The 19916-nt window shown below is 46.2% G+C and overlaps 1 protein-coding gene across 4 annotated transcripts in view; it reads right to left on the bottom strand.

Moving 5' to 3' along the window:
- Positions 1–19916, bottom strand: part of CGNL1 (cingulin like 1) — a 204895-nt gene that overhangs the window by 117438 nt on the left and 67541 nt on the right. Inside the window, exon 1 of one of the 4 annotated variants that reach the window (XM_057543467.1) lies at positions 4820–4944. The exons of the other annotated variants lie outside the window; for them this stretch is intronic. The gene's annotated coding sequence lies outside the window, so the exon portion shown is untranslated. Of the gene's footprint in view, positions 1–4819; positions 4945–19916 lie in introns of those variants that run through there. 4 annotated transcript variants of the gene reach the window in all.

A 19916-nucleotide genomic window follows, 5' to 3' on the forward strand; every position in this document is an offset into this window, starting at 1 on the left:
GGAAGATCCCACATGCCGCGGAGCGACTGGGCCGGTGAGCCACAATTACTGAGCCTGCGCGTCTGGAGCCTGTGCTCCGCAACAAGAGAGGCCGCGATAGTGAGAGGCCCGCGAGCCGCGATGAAGAGTGGCCCCCACTTGCCACAACTAGAGAAAGCCCTCGCACAGAAACGAAGACCCAACACAGCCATAAATAAATTAATTAATTAATTAAAAATTAAAAAAAACAAAACAAAAAAACCACCAGTCAAACACATGGCTGTGGTCGGTGTGGTCACTCTAGAGCCAACACTTGCGATTCCTGACTTGCCCTCCACCTCTGGCCTGCTGGGTGGCCAGAATGGAGATACTCATGTCCTTCAACAGGTCACCGGGCACACCATCCCGGTTAGCTCTCAACATACCCCTCCTGGATCACCCCCCCCCCCGCCAGAAAGACAGGGCAAACAATCTTCCAGGACCCAGTGAACGCAGAGCACCATATCACCCGAAGACGCATCCAGCAAGTTCCTGACCTCAGAGGCCTGCACCAGCTGGGCTGTGAATGTGATTTACGTGGTGAAAATTTTTGAGCTGTGGACAGTTTCCCACAAGCTAGAGTAGAGCTAAATGACTAACAAACTTGCAGACCATGTGCTGTGTAAGGAAGAAGGAACAACTGGCAAGCTGGGCAAACACGGAAGATGTACCTTCCCCAGAGACGATAACCTCTGAGCAGAGTTGAAGTGGAAGTGTTAAACAAAACACGTATACCAATGCTGCTTATGTAAGACCCAGCTCTGCCCCCCATCCCTCCTCCATCTCAGAGAATATCATTCTCCAAGAGAGAAACGTAAATTGGATGAAAAACAGAAGAGCTGATTTAGTCGCAGAGCAGAACGGGAAAAACCAAACACGAGGATAAAAGGGAATTACAAAGGGGTTGAGAGCAAGAAAGGAGTGGCAAAAAATACAAGATGAGATGGAAGCGATTATAGGGAGAAAGATATTAATTAAACTTGCTTGGCCATAGGAAACCACAGTGACAGGAAGCGTGGACTGGGGTGTTATTTGGGTTGAATATAAGAAGAGACCAAATTAAAGCTCCACTTCAAACATTCCTTAATAAGCACCACCTAAGAACCCAGCTCCCTGACCCGAGAGCTGGGAGTCTCCTTTGCTCCCCAGCTGCTCTCCTCTTACAGATGCTCGTGACTCCAACAGTGTCCCAGACGTCGCAGACACCCTGGACTGTAGCCTGCTGGGGCCCAAGCTACCACCACGCCTGCTCTGATCTGAACCCAGTGCTGCCAAGGCCCCAAGCCACCCAGCTGAAGACAGTGTGTGCCACCCAAGGACATCAATCCAACCCCCAGGTCCACCAAATACCCGGAGTCACCCCCGCAGACCCTCCCAGGCACCGCTCCCTCACGGCAGCTCTATTTCCACATTTCTATGATTTTTTTAAAATTTTTAATTAACGTGTGTCTCCCCCAGACTGTAAGATCCATGAGAACAGGGGCTGTATTGGTTTTCTCACCATTTTGCCCCCAGTGCCCCACAGCATGCCTGACATAGTGTAATTGTTTATGAAATAAATGAATGAACGAATGGATGGATGGAGACTCCCCTCTCCATCCCTCCCGCAAGCAACCTGAGACCACCAGAAGGAGAAAAGGACACTTCAATTCCGAGTGACTAGTACAGAGTTTGACCTTGGAATCAGTTTACCCATAGAAATGGTGGTATGCCACAGATGTCGGGTGGGGGCCTGGAACCTAGCTACCATTTATGACACTGAGTGCCCAGGTAGATACATGCTAGCTCCAAACAATTAACTAATTGCAAAATAAACTTTTGGAAATCGTCCGGTTTGTAGGTTGGAGACCACGCGCAGAGGATTATGAGGAGAAAGAAGGCTGAGGATGTGGGTGCCAGGACAGCACCCAGCAGGCTGTGACACAGCACCTCCGTGGGCGCCCCGGCAACAGACAGGAGACAAGGTTCTAGAACACCCCGATAGCAGGTGCCTCTGAGCGCAGGCGCTGATCTCCAATTCAAGCCAGAAAAAAGATGGCTGGCCGACAGGCCCAGGTGGCAAGGAGGCCATGTAAAGAGGAGGGACAGAGGAAGTCAGGTGAGGGTGCTGGCTTACTGAGAAGAGAGAGCAGAATTCTAAGGGGAAAACAGGAATGTTCTTGACGACTACGAAGAGGTGGTGAGCTGTGTTTCCAACAGCCCTGGAAACAGAAACCAGAAACATCTTCTGCCCACATATGCAGAGAGACTGGGCATGTCACCACCCTGAACTCTGACCCATAAACAGGGATGGTGGGTTTCCAGCTCAACACGTAAAGAGTCTGGATGCCGCCACTCCGCAGCCTCACAAAAGAAAAAAAAAAAAAAAAAGGTTAAAGTGGAAAGAAGTTGGCCACTTCATGGGGCCACCATGAGGCTTCACTGAGACCGTGAACATGGAAGCACTTTTTCAAATGCAGTACAATAAAGAAGTAGAAGGCATCAAAACCGTATTTCTGTGGGTTTCTTTCTTCATCCAACCTCTTGAAGATTATAAAAACAGCAATAGTAAAAACAGCAATGTGGTCTCTGAAAGCAGGTGGATTTACCACACAGAGGCTCTAGAGCAGATTCCAAGCGTGGTGGAAGAACATTTAGGACAGAGGAAGCCACCTCTAAGCCCGCTCAGGGTTCATTGGGAGAAAACCATGAGGCACTGGCCTTATCCCTTTTCTGGCAGGGCTGCTAAGCTGGGAGGCCAAGGAACTCCAGTCACACGGCTGGATTTCTGAAAGGCACCATCAGTTTTCTCCTGGGATCTCCGGTTCCACAGACATTTCCGAGACCACCCTCCCATGGAGGGCCCATGCTGGGCCCTGAGACAGACAACAGGTGAGGGCAGTAGGAAGGCAGGACCAAGCCACGCTGCCTCCAGGGTGGGGCTCGACAGGCGGTGGCGAGCTGGTTACCGCAAGAGGGTGCGTGGCCCGCAAGAGGGTGGGTGGCCCAGGGAAGACGTGACGTCAAGGAGGCACGTGGATCTTCCTGGCTTAAAACACATATTTATGTTTACTGTAATGGACGTAAATCTCACTGGGCTAAAATCAAGGCGCCAACAGGGCTGCATTCCTTCTGGAGGCTTTAAGGGAAATCCCTTCCCTTGGCTTTTCCAGCGAGGGGCTGCCTGCATTTCTTAGCTCTCAGCCCCTTACTTCATCTTCAAAGCCAGCAGGGTAGCATCTTCTGACTTTGTTCCCATCATCACACCTCCTTCTCTGTTTCCTCCTCTTTCCCTTAGAAGGACCCTGTGATATCACTGGGCCCACCTGGATAACCCAGGAGAATCTCCATCTCAAGGCCCTTAATTTAGCCACACTCCTTTCTCCGTGTAAGGCGACACATTCACAGGTTCCAGGATTAGGATGTGGACATCTTTTGGAGGGGAGGGGTGGGTGGGCATTATTCTGCCTACCACATAAGTGGACAGGGAAAGTCAAGCCCCAGAAAAGAAAAAAAAAAATTAATATTCAGAGAAAAGCAGGGATGAGAGGAGTTGTTTGTTTGTTTTTTCAGCTTCTCCAGTTCTGCTTTCCTGACCTGCTGCCTCCTGCCCTTGGATTCCTTGAGACACCACTCATCTGCTCCGTCAACTGCCGCAGAACATTCTTCACTATGCTCTTGCCCCAAAACGTGCAACCAGTAGGCGGTGGACGCGGGATTTACACCCATGTCTCTCTCACCCTAGAGCCTGTGCCCTGAACCACAAGAGCCACACGAGCCCAGGAAGCACAACGAACTGTGGGAGCGTTCAGGAGCCGAGCAGACCAGCAGACTGGAGCGATGTGGGTCAAGCCTAACAAATCAAGTTTAACAGGGAGAATTGAAGGCCCTGAAGAAACCAACTATTTGACGACAGGATGGGTGAGGCACAGAAGCAAACCTTGCTGTTTAAAAAAAAAAAAAAAAAAAAAAGACTTGGGGATCATAGTTGAGAGCAAGTTCATTGTGAGATGACTGTCAAAGACCACCATGATCTCTGAAAATTACATATCCAGGTTCAGGAGGGCAGGGCAGCTAACCATACTGGAGACACCCCTGAAATCAAAAAACAACTCCCCTCACTATTTCAGAAGTGTGTCTTTTCATCCAAGCACACAGCCTCGGGGGAATATGCAGAGGACAAACAGGCCACAAGCCCAGCAGTGGCCCTATAGCCAAATGAACCCGGCTGAGGGGTGTCATCCGACCCCCCTCCCTGGTGATTTAGGAAGCTCCCTCTGCTTGGGGCTGATCAGCAAGAACCTAGTTTAAGAAAAGCGTGGCCAGGATGATTTCAGGACCAAGAAGCTAAGAGAAGGCACCGGGTACAGGAGGAGGGGAAGAGGGCTAAAAGCAGGATAAACTGTCATCAAATGTAAATACCAGAAGGGCTGTCATGTGAAAAGGGGATGAAACTTGCTCTGTGTAGCTCCAAAGCTTAGAACAAGGAACAATGAGTAGATGTACCAGGGACAAAGATTCCAATGTAATCGAAGGGAGGAAAAGTTTTCTAACAGAGATGCCTGAAGGTAAACAGATCTGTTTCAGGAGACGTGAATTCAGTAGAGGAATGTAAACAGGGTAGGGCTGCCTGTTCACAGATGGGTTTGAGAGGGGATTCAGCCCCTCAATAAGGGCAGGTTCTTCCAAATCTGAGTCAATGATTCCATCTCCTATTTACTCAGTAACAATCATCCATTTACATATCAGAGAAAACATCAAGATAATCACCCCAGAGACAGGAAGCACAGAGGTGAGTACAGTAAGTCCCCTTCATACAAACCTTCAAGTTCCGAACTTTCAAAGGTGCGATCCTGCCTTCCATCGACGTCAGGCGTGAGTGCAATTGCAGCTTGCCCTCCGTCTCCTATTGCTGACGATCCTTCAGCTCTACCATCTCCCAACTCCTCTCCCTCCTCCAGTCAGTAACTCTTCTTGCCTGTTCACTCGATGCCAGCCCCTGTATGCCAGCTGTTGTACTGTACTTTTCAAGGTACTGTACTGTAAGATTAAAAATGTTTTCTTTACTTTTTGTGTTTGCTTGTTTTTTATGTATTATTTGTGTGAAAAGTATTATAAACCTATTACAGTACAGTACTATATAGCCGATTGTGATAGGTGGCTACCTAGGCTAACTTTGTTGGCCTTACGAACAAAATGGACTTAACGAATGCACTCTCTGAACAGAACTCATTCGTATGTCAGGGACTTACTGTACATCCAGGCACAGTCTTTAAGAGGGAAGAGGATAATAGAACAACCAAAGAATAAAGTTTTCTCCAGATCTTATTCTGGGTTTTCATGTGTACAGAACAGACTTGAGAATAAGTCTGTTGACTGGGTGAAGCCACTCCTGCCTGCAGCCGGGGCGAGGTGCTCTGGCCCACCCGCTGCCATCCACTGCCTGAGGGACCCCAGCCTAGACCAGAAGTGAATGACAGTTACTCCAGGCACAGCCCTGACGCGAGGCTCATCCCAACACAAACTCCAAACCATCATCGGCTGGTTGCCCTCCCAGCAGAGGAAGGAAGTCAACCCAAGCCTACCCCAAAGGAAACCCGGGATGTCACATTAAAAGCTGTGAACGCTTTTGGACAATGGACAGAGAACACAGAAAACGTGAACCTTGGTGGAATTTTCCAAGAAGCACTTGAAACTCATGGTTTACAATATCTATCCTTTCAATACTAGGAAAGAGGTGGAACAGCAACTGAAGGGTCTCAGGGAAGTATTGCAAGATACTGAGAAACTCGGTAAAGAATCTGAGCCAAAGCCCAATGCAATTATCCATATCAAAGAAGAGAGTGAAGAAAACCAGTGAAAGCTGAAGAGCATATGGCAAAAATGTCAGAACAGACAAACTGCAAGCTCCCTGAGGGCAAGAACAAGCAGATCTGGTTTGGGCTGCCCAGTTCGAGCACAGTGGGCGAAATCCAAGAATGCATGAATGAACTCTGAGCCAGCAGTGAGCAAGTCCTTGAGAGGATGAAGACAGCCTCCAGATAGCCCAGGATGACTCTTGATACTGGTAGAAGATAGGCTCAAATTCTCAAGAAGCCTCAGAAACTAGCTCTTGTCAGAAAGATCTTTGTGTCTACGGATGGAGCCCCTGCTTGTGACACTCTTCTGTAATATTTTGATACTAAGAAAAACATTGCCAATAGCACCATCCAATATGGTATAAATCTGACAAATTTTAGTGAACTTCGAAAGCTTTTTTAATGTGGTCTTTGTGTTCTCTAAGTTGCTATAGTTTATTTTCAGACTCTTGTATTAAAATACAAAATCCACCAATATGGTATCTTGTCACTTTTAAGTAAATCTGATCCTCTCCCCTGAATCTGAAAAGACACAAACATGATAAACTTCACTCTCTTACTAAAAAAAAAGGACTGCATTTTGTCTTTCTAGCAAAAAAGAAACTAAAGTCATACAAGTGCATCCTGTTTAATGCAAGAATTGAAGAGCACCCACATACACCATGATAAAATTAGGGAGCAGAGGTTTCATATTTGGAAAAAGCAGTTTTGCTAGATTCTATTTACAGTTTCTCTAGTAGTTAACAAGACTTTTTACAGGTTTTTAACAAACAATACAGCAACAGATATATTTAGATTGGATTATTTTTTTCCTCTCCTTCTATTGTTACATTACTGAGCCTCCTCATATTCACTCCCCCACCTGCCCCAACCTTCTCACATACACAAATGTTGGCACCATGGGACTTCCCTGGTGGTGCAGTGATTAAGAATCCGCCTTCCAATGCAGGGGACACGGGTTTGAGCCCTGGTCCGGGAAGATCCCACATGTCGCAGAGCAACTAAGCCCATGCGCCACAACTCCTGAACCTGTGCTCTAGAGCCCACGAGCCACAACTACTGAGCCCACGTGCTGCAACTACAGAAGCCCATGTGCCTAGAGCCCGTGCTCTGCAACAAGAGAAGCCACCGCAATGAGAAGCCCGTGCACCGCAACAAAGAGTAGTCCCCACTCGCCGCAACTAGATAAAGCCTGCGCGCAGCAACGAAGACCCAACTCAGCCAAAAATTAATTAATTTTTAAAAAAAAAAGTTGGCACCATGCACACCACTCAGAAATGCCTGCCTAGAAAGAAAAAGTGATGAGAAGGCTGCCAAAGTCCTCCTTCCTCTACTGGCCAAATCAGCTGCAGGGAGAAGAGAAAGAAGATGGCTCTCTGCCCAAGGGTCCAAGTGTCATTTAGGTCGCAAGCAGAAAGCCAGGGTTCCTGTGCAATGGTGATAAAAGTATCTCCCACATCAACTAAGGAAAAGAAAGTACGATTTACTGAGTGCCTATCACGGGTCAGGCACTGTCCTGGGCACCCTGCCTAGGTTCACATTTAATCTCCCTAACAACCTAGTAAAATGGGAAAACTGAAGGTCGACGAATTTCAGTAACTCAGGTTATAAGCTAACAGATAACCCAGCTGGGATTCTGAGGGCGGCCGTTCTGTCCCACTCAAAGTCTGTCTGCCGGCTTTACAGACCCTGCTACCTCCCCAGCATGCAGTCCTCTCGCTGCCAACAGGGAATCCCCTGACCGGGACACAGTTCTGCACACTTGAAGACGTGAGCTCTCACTGCTCAGAACCCCGACCCATCTTGGCTAAAACACCTTCTAGGCTGATGGCTCGTGCCTTCAATCTTCCAAAACACAAGGAATCATCGCCACCTGTCAAGCTAGGAAAGGGCAAGGCCCTAACAAGGCAGCACAAAGTAAGGATGCTCCGTAGGAAACTTTGTCCCTCATTCCCTTCAAGTTGTTTGGTTTATGAAATCAAACAAGGTTTTTTATTGGACTTGTTTCTCTACACTTCTCTCATAAGAAAAACAACTCCCCGGGTAGACTCAACATGGAACCATACCTACTCTTGCTGTAGTACCTTCCAATCGTCTAACAGCATTAATGTTCCCAGGACCATTTGATCCTTTCTATAAACTCCTGGCTTCCCATGGGACGGGGCATCAGGGTCAGCCCCATCCCCTCTCAGCAACCTGGAAGCATCCTAGATTCTCCCTCTGCCTCTTCCACCTACTTCTCTACCTCCCCATTACAGACTAAGAGCTCCTGGAGGGCAGGGCCCACCCCTTAATCTCTACAGTGTTTAGTTCCCAGGGCCCTCCATGAAGGCACACATGACAGGGGGTCAAAAGGCAATGTTAAGAGCACGTCCTATGCTGACTGATGGAGAAGGACGTAGGCTCCAAAAGTTTAGCTCAGGGAAGGTTGCCCAAGCTTTGCTTTGGAGCTTGAAAGTCACATTTCTGAATAATCTTGACTCAGTGAGTGCAAAGAGAACAACGGGTCACCCGCATTACAGAAAAGAGATTCACCTCTGGGTGAGGCACTCAGGACAAAGGTCTCCATTAAAGGAAATGATTTCAGCCTATGAATGTGTGTTTTCATCATCCCTGACACTTGAGGCCCTGGGGAAACCTAACTGTTTTTCTGTTACCAAAATAAATACATAACAGGGTGTGTTCTGTCCTCAGTTGCTTTCAGGAAACGACTTCTTGGGATGGTCTGTTTTCTTTCTGAGCATCCCACGTGTCCTAAGACTTCAGCAGCCCTTGGATATTTAATCAGGTCACTTAACTTCCACCCCACCCTCTCAGCTCCTTGTCTTTTGAAGATACTACATAGAATAATAATACTTTCAGACATGAAACAGAACGGTCAGAACACCTTTTTTGAACTTTAAATATTATCAGTAGCAAAAAGGCTACACGTTATTCTAATGAGCTTTCTGATAAGAAATCTCATCCACACTAGGCTTATTTTTCACAATTATTTCTTTAAAGATTTTTTGGGTGGTAAGACTAGAAGTGATTCAGAAAACAAAGGAGATGACGAATCTTTTATATATACATATATATATATATATGTTTTCTAAAAACAAAGGAAAAAATAGACCCAAACATCAGGTAAGTTATAGCAAGCAAGTCAACACCTCCTATAAACACTAAAACTTAGTTCTCACTGCTGTAACAGAATGTCTTGAAACTTCTCACGTACAAAGAAAGCCATCTGGGAAGTGACCTCCCGAGAGCAGGGGCAAATGACTGGACTCTGCCAGCAATAATCAAATGATCCAGTTCTACCCCCATCAGACAACTAGAAAACTCACATCAAAAAGACAGACTGGGGACTTCCCTGGTGGCACAGTGGCTAAGAATCCACCTGCCAACGCAGGGGACACAGGTTCGAGCCCTGGTCCGGGAAGATCCCACATGCCGTGGAGCAACTAAGCCCGGGTGCCACAACTACTGAGCCTACACTCTAGAGCCCGCGAGCCACAACTACTGAGCCCACGTGCCACAACTACTGAAGCCCGCACGCCTAGAGCCCATGCTCCGCAACGAGAGAAGTCACCGCAATGAAAAGCCCATGTGCTGCAACGAAGAGTAGCCCCCACTCGCCGCAACTAGAGAAAGCCCATGCGCAGCAATGAAGACCCAACGCAGCCAAAAATAAATAAATAAAATAAATAAATTTATTAAAAAAAAACACAGATTGAAACCACACACATCAGATGGGACTTGAACCCACAATCTCTCGCTTAGGAAGGGACTCAAACCCACAATCTCCCAGCTGAAACCACACACCTGGTATCAGGACTTCATGAAGCTCAGGTTCTTTATGTCTCAGCACAGAAGGAATTCAGCGAGAGGTAAAGAGATAGGTAAGAAGTAGATTTATTAATATCCTTTGTAAAGAGGTTGGAGGAAAATGTGGCATCAGAGGATGGTCATGTCCCAGGTCTCAGGTGAGTCCCTGGGACGGACCGCCAAGTAAGGGTCTTTTGCTTCACGCAGGAAAGAATTCAAGAGCAAGCCATAGTACAGTGAAAGCAGAGATACACACACCATAGACAGAACGTGGTCCCTCTCAAAAGGCAAGAGCAACCCCAAAATACGGGGTGGTTAGTTTTTAAGGGCTGGGTGATTTCATAGGGTAATGAGTGGGAGGATTATTCCAACTATTTTGGGGTAGGGGTGGAGATTCCCAGGAATTGGGCCACCGCCCACTTTTTGGCCTTTTACAGTCAGCCTGGGAACTGTCATGGTGCCTTTGGGTGTCATTTAGCTGATGTATTACAATAAGTGTAAAATAAGGCTCAAGGTTGACTGGAAGTTGAATCTTCTCCCATCTTGGGCCTAATTGGTTCTAACCAGTTTATGTCATATCCTCAACAGCTATGTCATTCTTTTGGAGGTTGTGCCCTGCCCTTTCCCTCCTGTCTCAAGCTGGCCCATCTTCCAAGTGGCCTGTGGACCGACCAGGAATAGGACAACAGTCATAAATCCTACTATCAACTGGTACAGTAAGCACTAGGTTACTACTATTTGGTAAGTACTTAATATTTTGATAAATAAATGCATGCAAGAAAAAATTATTTGTTTCAGAAGGTATTCAGAGCCCAGCACCACTGCTAACTCTGGCAGTAAGTTCAGTACACATGCGAATAATTTTTGGATTTACACAGCACTTTCATGTGAGTTTGATCAGTATGCTCTCCTGTGCTTAACTGACATCTTTAAACACACTTTCGAAAGGAGGACCCTCTGGACCAGGCAGACATCTGGTTTCCTGAAGCGCTCACTCCAAACATTTTGTTCCCACTCTCAGGGCCCCGCCCCCATCACTGACCCCCCACCCCTTCCATGTCACCATGCCATGGCCACCTTGCGGTGACTGAGGACAAATTCCACAGAAAATTCTGGGCTCCTAACTGGACTGCCCACTTCCTCCCTTCTCAAAACGCTTAATTGGCTTCCTGCTCCCATCACAATACTTATCACAATAATCCGCAAAATCCAGCACTGTCCCTACAACCCCACCTCCTCCTGATAAAACATGCTCTCCTCACTCACTCTCCTCCAGCTACACTGACCTCCTTGCTGGTCCCTGAACGTGCCCAACACCCTCCAACCCTCATGCCTTCTGCCTTAGGACCATTAATGTCCCTGTCCTTTCCTCCACATAGCCAGGCTCTAGACTTTCCTTTAGGTCTCAACTTCTGGTTGATCAATTCATGCGGGGAAAAAACCCATCTCGTAGAAAAGATTATTCCCATAAAGTAGGATTCTCCACCATCCCCCACCATCCTAACAGTCCACCTTAGCTTGGTGTATTGTTCTTCTGGCTCCGGTCATCCACTGATATGTCTTCGCTTGTTTGTGTTTACTGGCATCTCTCCTGCTAGGTGTCTGTCACTAGAATTCAACCTGCCATGAGGGGGACCTTTGCTTTACTATCCTTTGCTAAGGACACTGCCACATCATTAGGGTTAATGCAGGGCCTGGCACACAGTGGGCTCTTGGTAAATACTTGTACTAAATGAACGAATGAATAAACAACACTTGTATTACATGTAAGTTGCATCCCTACAGGGTAAAAAAAAAAAAAAAAAGAATAAGAAAAAAAGGTCCACACCCTCCAAGAGCTTTTCTGTCTTTGAAGAACCCTGGGGAAACAGCCTGAGTCTGGGCTGGGGAAGGGGAACATCAAGGTAGCACAGAAAAAACCAGATTAGTGGACCACCTTCTCAGGGGTCCCCAGCCCTTGCCCAGGAAAGCAGAGTCAGCTCCCTACCCTCCCTGCTCACTTCACACCCTTGAAAGAGCTGAAGACTGCAAACGACAAAGCAAAGAATGCTACAGAAAACCTAGACAGTCAGAATAGGAATGTCTGGAAAGAGAAAAATCTTACCTGAGGACAGGAGAAGCAAATCTGAAGCAGCACACTCAACGGCAGTGACGCAGAAGATACAAGACACACTGCGAGAGTACGAGAGAAAATGGCCCAGCCCAGAGATGGTGGGAGCAATGATGTTGATGTCACCACTGACAATGGAAACAATTGGATGGGTGAAGTGAAAGAAGGAGTCATCTTCTTGGTAACTAATATTTTTTATTTATTTATTTATTTATTTTTGACTGCGTTGGGTCCTAATCACTGCGCGTGGGCTTTTCTCTAGCTGTGGCGAGTGGGGGCTACTCTTCGTTGCGGTGCACGGGCTTCTCATTGTGGTGGCTTCTCTTGTTGCAGAGCACGGGCTCTAGGCACATGGGCTTCAGGAGTTGTGGCACACGGGCTCAGTAGTTGTGGCTCGCTGGCTCTAGAGCTCAGGCTCAGTAGCTGTGGCACAGGGGCTTAGTTGCTCTGCGGCATGTGGGATCTTCCCAGACCAGGGCTCAAACCCATGTCCACTGCATTAGCAGGCAGATTCTTAACCACTGCGCCACCGGGGAAGTCCCAGAAACTAATATTTGTACAGCACTTTACACTTTAGAAAGCATCAACACAACGTGACTTTACTGATTCACATAAAAGCCAGTGAGGTGGGCAGTAAAATTTTACAGATATGGAAACTGAGGCTCAGAAAAGCCAAGTGATTTTTTGGTCCAAGACTGCACAGCAAGAAAGTAGCAGAAGTGGAACTTAAGGAGTGTTCCGGCTCCAAGGACTGAAGACTCTTTTAACCCCTCAATTCTAAATGAATTTTAAACCCTCAATTCCAAAAGAATTCGATTCTTGAGGCCCGGCTACAAGTGATTAACAAGACATTATCCATGGTATGCTAATGACTATTTATTCAAAAGCAGGATTCCCCCACCCACCCAATTCCTCTAGGGATTTATTCCACACCCTCTTGGCTTGGGAGAAATCTGGTCTTCTCTACGCCTTCCTAAGGTGGTCAAAAGCTGAAAAGCCTGGGACTTCCCTGGTGGCGCAGTGGTTAAGAATCCTCCTGCCAATGCAGGGAACACGGGTTCAAGTCCTGGTCCAGGAAGATCCCACATGCCGCGGAGCAATTAAGCCTGTGCGCCACAACTACTGAAGCCCGTGCGCCTAGAGCCGGTGCTCTGCAACAAGAGAAGCCACCACAATGAGAAGCCCGCGCACCGCAACAAGGAGTAGCCCCCGCTCGCCACACCAACAAGGAGTAGCCCCCGCTCGCCACAACCAGAGAGAACCCGCGTGCAGCAATGAAGACCCAACACAGCCAAAGATAAATAATTAAATAAAAAATAAAAAAAAAAAAAGCTGAAAAGCCCAAAGAGAAGTCAAACCCAGGCCTTTAAAACTGTTGCCTCAGGGCTCTGCAAAACCACAACAAGAGGCTGCAGAATACAAAACAAAACTGCTGCTGAAAGCATTTCTACGTGAAAACACACCCTCTGCAAAAACTTGCTATAAGGGCCCGTATTTTTCAATAAGTTCCTTCAAAATATCATTACCATAGCTTTCATGGAAACTTGGGTTCAGAAAATCCATGGCAGGTTCACTGAATTTATTAGAACTGCATTCTTTACTTGAAAATATCTCACGTGCGATTAAAAAAGAAAAAAAAAACCTCAACATTTGTAAGTCCAAGAAGATGCTGTTCTGCTTTTATCACCAGCTGGTAGATGCAAAATTGAAGAGAGGAAAAAAAAAGGATTTGCCCCGGAGTTTCCAGAGGTCCAAAGCTGAACCCTCCAAACTCGGCAGGGAGAAAGGAGTGCAGACTTAAGCCACTTTCCTGGAAACGCTGCAGAGCTCTCAGGTCTTGGGCACGGTTCATAAGAACAAGCACCCGGGCCGCCTTGAGAAAACACGAGGGGGAAGAGACGTTTCTGACAGTCTAAATCAACACCTCACATTACACTGGAAGCAGATGAGAAGTCAAGGCTGACCGCAGAGTACTGGGTCCAGGGTGCTCCCTGGGCAGCAAACACATCTGGGCTCTGGGCCGCAACAAGTGCTGTGGGAGACCTGCTTGCCTCCATGGGAGCCCCAGAAAGGCAGGTACCAGGGCTCTGCGCTATGTAGACACCTGCCCCCTAGAAAGGCAGGTGCACCCCGCAGCTCCGGGAATAAAGTCAACCCCGGGACCAGCGCTGGGTGCTGTGGGTCTCTGGACAGGGGCACCAACACTCCCTGGCCATTTTCTCAGGCTGTTTCTTTCCTTCTGCACAACGTCACTCCCATCTATTTAGACTATTTGCCAGCTTGCCTCCATCCAGCCAGATGTTGCCTTTCAAGGATTGCGTATGTCTATAATTATTTCCAGGAGAAGCAAACACTCTGGAGCCACTGAGGTTTGCCATGGAATTCACTTTCCCACAAAGGGGTGTGGGTCTGCCTCTGCGCTTGCTCTCAGTGGGCGCACAATGGGGTGGGCCATCCAAATTCCCACAGTCAATGAAATCTGTTTTAAAATAAACTCCTTGGCATCAGTGAAGTGTTAATTCACCTCCTAGGTTTTGCTTTTCGTTTCTTGGTTGTTTTTTTTTAACCCCATATTTCTTTCAAAGGAGCCTTACTTTTGAGGGAGAGTTTTAAACACGCTCCCATTAGGCCATACTTGCAAAAATAATATTTTCTTAGCAGCAGAGTCTTGGCCTAAATGCTTCCAGGAAACCAGCATGTTGTACTGGGCCCCAAAGAGGGGTGCATCAGCCTGGCCAACGGAGCTCAGCATGAGTCAGGAGCAGGCTGATCTGGCCAAGACCACCTCTGAGGCTGCCACTGAGAAGGCAGCCCCCCTTGTCAATAGCTAGCAATCAAGGCTCCTTAATAGTCACTTTCAAAAGACTCTCCTGACATCAAGTTCCTGGCAGGCACAGTGGAAAGTGCTGCCTCCAAAAGACAGCAAAAGATTCCATGGTGGCCTTTGATGACATCATTCGAACCACCACCTCCAGTTTCTTGAGTAGATTCAGGAAAGTGCCCAGCCCTTAGATTTTCATTTGAAATCATGCATGCACGCAGTTGGAATCTCAAAGACCCACTGCCTTGTCCAAATACTTGAGCCTGTAGCCCTAAAGCCCTATACTGAGGACTGGGAAATACCCTCCTGGGAGTTGGGATAGGAAAAATAAAATGTCCCTATAAGTAACTTAACCTAAAGCAGGAAGGGCAGAGGGTGGAGGATCCGGAGGCTTTAAGCTTCCTACCTCAATGCCACTGGGCATTTAACTTGTCAAACACAGAGCACCTACTATGTGCAAGTCACCTTCAAGATGGTGTGGAGGACACACTGTGAAGCCTCCACACAGCAGAGGAATCAGTTAGGTTAGGTCCAGCTGCATGTGACGGGAAACGCAAAATAACTTTAGCTTAAACAGTAAGAAAGAAGTATGGAGATAAGCAGTTCAGGGATGGTACTATGGCTCTACGGTCATCAGGGATCCAGGCTCCTCCTTTCTTTGTGCTCCACTTACCTAGGGCAGGGCTTCCATCATCACGGTTACCTCATGACCCCAGACGGCTACTGGATTTCAGCCATTGTGTCCATGTTCCAAGCAGGAGGTAGGAGGGAGGACAGAGAAAAAGCAAAAGGGGTGCACTGTCTATACAAGTCAGTCCCTGGAATCTTCCCATACGCCCCACACATAACACTTCACCTTTCACTCACTAAAGCTTAAGTCACTGGCCCATATCCAGCTGAAAGAGAGGCTGGGAAATAGAGTCTTTTAGATTGGCACAGTACTATGCTCTAATGAAAAACCAGGTTTTTGGTTACTGAGGAAGAAGGGTAGAAGAGACATTGGATATAAAATTAGCAGTCTTGGGCTTCCCTGGTAGTGCAGTGGTTGGGAGTCCTCCTGCCAATGCAGGGGACAAGGGTTCGAGCCCTGGCCCGGGCAGATCCCACATGCCGCGGAGCGGCTGAGCCCGTGCGCCACAACTACTGAAGCCCGCGCGCCGTGCTCCGCAATAAGAGAAGCCACTGCAGTGAGAAGCCCGTGCACCGCAACGAAGATCCAACGCAGCCAAAAGTAAAAAGTAAAGTAAATTAAAAAAAAAAAAATTAGCAGTCTTTGCCACAGAATGTGTAAAAAGAGAATTTGAAGATGAGCCAATCTGGAGCTCTACTACGTTTAAAAGAGTTCATAATAGAAAAAAGAAAAGGTATTAGGGTTGAAGGCTCAAGTGACATTATACTTTGGGGAAACTAAAAACTTTATTAAGTTGGAGGTGTTCTGAACAAGTAACAAAACCAATTTCCCAGAACTATCCACCTTTGAACTGAACACATTTCATGAAACATTACAGCTTATAAGGAAGTTTCGTAGGCATAGAACTGTGACTCCACCAGAATCACCTGAGAGCTTTTTAAAAACACAAATCCCTAAGATTCCCCACTTCTGGAAACTCTGATAGACAGTTTAGAGTTGAGGCCTAAAATTCTGTACACACATACACACACAAGCAACCCAGGTAATTCCTCTGATGGGTAATCTGGTTCAAAAACAGTGACTTCATGCAAACCTTCATTTCAAACATAAGGAGACAATTTACAACAGTCATGTGACTTGTCCAGGATCCCTACTGACCGTCCAACCATTCTACAGAGGTCTTAGTTTCCAGGTTAGATCCAATCTCTATCTAAATTACAGTTACTTACCCACCAGCAACTGGTACAAGCAACTGTCTGCCAAATCCCTACCCCGGAAGTCAGACCCAACACCCTCAGAGAAGCGTGCTTCTTCGTACTGCAATGCCACCTGAAGTGGGGAACTCAAGGAGTGATTTAAAAATGAATACGGGGCTTCCCTGGTGGCGCAGTGGTTGAGAATCTGCCTGCTAATGCGGGGGACACGGGTTCGAGCCCTGGTCTGGGAAGATCCCACATGCCGCGGAGCGGCTGGGCCCGTGAGCCACAATTGCTGAGCCTGCGCGTCTGGAGCCTGTGCCCCGCGACGGGAGGGGCCGCGATAGAGAAAGGCCCGCGCACCGCGATGAAGAGCAGTCCCCGCACCGCGATGAAGAGTGGCCCCCGCTTGCCGCAACTGGAGAAAGCCCTCGCACGAACCGAAGACCCAACACAGCCAAAAATAAATAAATAAATAAATAAATAAATAAGAAAATCCTTTAAAAAAAAAAAAAAAAACAGGTTTAAAAAAAAAAAAAAATGAATACGTATGTATAACATGTGTGCATGAATCTCTGTCTATACATCTCCATCTACAGCCCCCTTCTCTGAGATCTCAAAGACCCTGGGGAGGAGGCAAGAGGTATTAGCCAGGGATAAAGGACAGAGGCTGGCAATGAGCCACACTTCAGTCAGCATGTGAACGCCATCGCTTCCTGTGTTGGGGATTTCCCGACCATCTGTAGGAGAATCCAAGGGAGGCAGGGTCCACCATCAACTGGTAGGAATGAAACGGCCAAACTCTCATCTCTGCCCCCGACCAGCGAGGGGGTGGGCCTGTGTCCTGAGTGCAGCGTGGCTGCTGGAAGGACCAGGCTGTGCTCCTACCTACCTGGCTTCCCTAGGTCCCGGCACATTTCCACAGCCTGGTTCCCATCTCCCCAGCAGCTGTGTGAGCCTTACAACATCCTCACAGTATTCACAGATTCTCTCTGCTTAGATCTACCAGGGTTAGTTTCTATTGCTAAAAATTAAGACTCCTGATGGATGTCCTCAAGGAAGTAGGGAAGGCTCCAGTTGCCCAGAGGTTACCCATTTCAGGACAAGTGGATAACCGGAGATGTGAGAAGGGAGGCAAGGATCAAAGGAAGACCCTTGGGCCAGGCTAGAACCTGCTGCAGGTACAGACCAGAGGGCACAGGAGGGATCTTCTCTGGTGGAAGACCGCGTTTCCTCCGGTGCCTTTTCATCCTTCCATTCATTCCTCCTCCTTCTCCTGGCCTTGTCTGCCTCCCCCTTCCTGACAGAAATGCACCTGTTTCTCCTCTTTCTTGCCTCTTACATCCAAGAAATAAAATTCTCTCTTTTGACTAAAAACTGAAACTCAAAAAAACCTGACACTCCTAACTCTCAGTCTGTGCCTTGAAAACACAAGGAGATACGCAGAAACTGCCTTTGATACGGGTTGGGGAAACAAAAGTACACATTGGTACACTTACGGCAGACAACAGCAAATTTTAAAGGTACACACCACCTCATCTAGCAATTCTACTTCTAGTAATTAACCCTAAACAGAACAATTATACAAACACACTTCTATATACAATATTGTGAATCAACTACAGTTCAATTTAAAAAAAAAAAAGATGCTAAAAAAAAACAGAACTAGGAGCTTGGCTAAATTATGATATATCCATATCATGGAATACAAGGAAATTATTTTTTTTAAAAAGATTTATATACACAGCCATGGAAAGTACACCGTTTTTAAAAGTATCAGAATAATGTATAGAGATACACATTAGGAGAATAGCCTCATTTCTATAAAATACCATCTATGTATAAAATTACATAAACATCTAAAAAAAATTCTTAAGAGCAGTTATAATTAGAGGTGATAAAATAGGGTGCTTCCAATTTAAGTCATACATTTCTGCAGTGTTTCAATTTTGATTACAAACAAGTTATTACAATAATAAGAAGGAAAAAAATAAATAAATGGAAGCTGAAATGGCCTTTGAACATCCAAAACAGTGGTGCTAGGAAGCCCACAGTTTCCCTTTTAAGCAACAGGCAACCCAGCACTAGACACATAACACAATTCAACATCAGTTTCCTTCTTCCTCTCCTTACACACAACCCTACACAGTTGGAAATTTCAATCCTTACCCAAAGCAAAGTAGAAGCAATAACACAGAAGTGGGAGTTGCTGCAAGCAAACAAGGTTATCCGTTACAGAAGATGACAGAAGAACCAAAAAGACAGTCATGAGAATTAGAAGCACAGCAATTTCCACAGCTATTTAGTGTAGGAACAATTAGACTGATGCACCTAGAGCCTCTGAAGATATCTCCACATGACAAATAAGATTAATAAGAATGAAATGAGAATTTTTATTCAATGTCTAGGTTTTAGTAATTCAGGGAAATGTGTCCCTATCGAAATTTCAAGTAAAAAGCTAAATATTTAGTCTTACCACTTGAAAAACTAAACTGAAAATGAGGAAAATGAACTCATGTGAAATATCTAATTGCCCAAAATGTTCTACAATTAAACTATTATTTTTGTTTAGGTTGTAGTTAATGAATAAAGTTTTATGAATTCTGGGTTTTATTTTTTTAAAGCCATTGGATTAAATAGTCATTATTCTTAAAAGTAATTCCCACACACACCCAAAATTAACTTGAGAACCTTACCCTAGGCCAGCAATCCTCAACAGAAAGATTCCATACCCTCTGCTCTTAAGAGAAAGCCAAGAGATCTCTACTGATTGTCATGAACATATAAATTCAGGATAGCAGCACTGTGTATTTCTTGTGTATTTTTTTTTCTATTTTTCCCCCCCAAAGGATTTTTATTGGCAACAAAAATGAGTCCTGCGTCTTTAGATTAAGCACAGCTTCAAAGAAAGAGGTTCTACTTTTCAAAACACTAACCAACATTTCAGCCAATAATGCAAATTATTCAAATATAGACTATAATTGGGATTCTGAGATTAGATTCCATGTTGAACAGCAACAAACAGTTGGATTTAATGCATTTGAAGGAAACAGGACAATTGTTATAAATATGGAGGCTATGCACCAAATAAGTATTCTCCATTCAAAGTGTTGTTCTCTGTGTGCTAACGTTCAAGTGAGCTAAAACAATAGAGGTTTGTGTACCTTCGAAACTGGGCAAACAACCTGCCAGTTTAATTAACTTCAATTTACATTACGACATGAGCCCAGTATTCCAAACATGCTCAGTTACTAGGTGTGAAATAAGACTTATTTTCAAACATGCTATACATTATATGGCTGCCAGGTGGGTAACACTTTCTCACAGCTCAAGTCTATCCTGGAAGCATACAGCACTTCCCAGCACCACAGGGCCTGGGCCATGGCAGGTGAACAATAAATGCTGGCTTCCTTTCCCCTTTCCTTCTTCCTCCAAATATAATAGGAAAATGGCAATATGACGCACACTAAAAAAACCACTAAGACTATTCCTG

This window comes from Balaenoptera acutorostrata, chromosome 3 (assembly GCF_949987535.1).
Source record: "Balaenoptera acutorostrata chromosome 3, mBalAcu1.1, whole genome shotgun sequence".
Lineage (NCBI taxonomy): Eukaryota > Metazoa > Chordata > Mammalia > Artiodactyla > Balaenopteridae > Balaenoptera > Balaenoptera acutorostrata.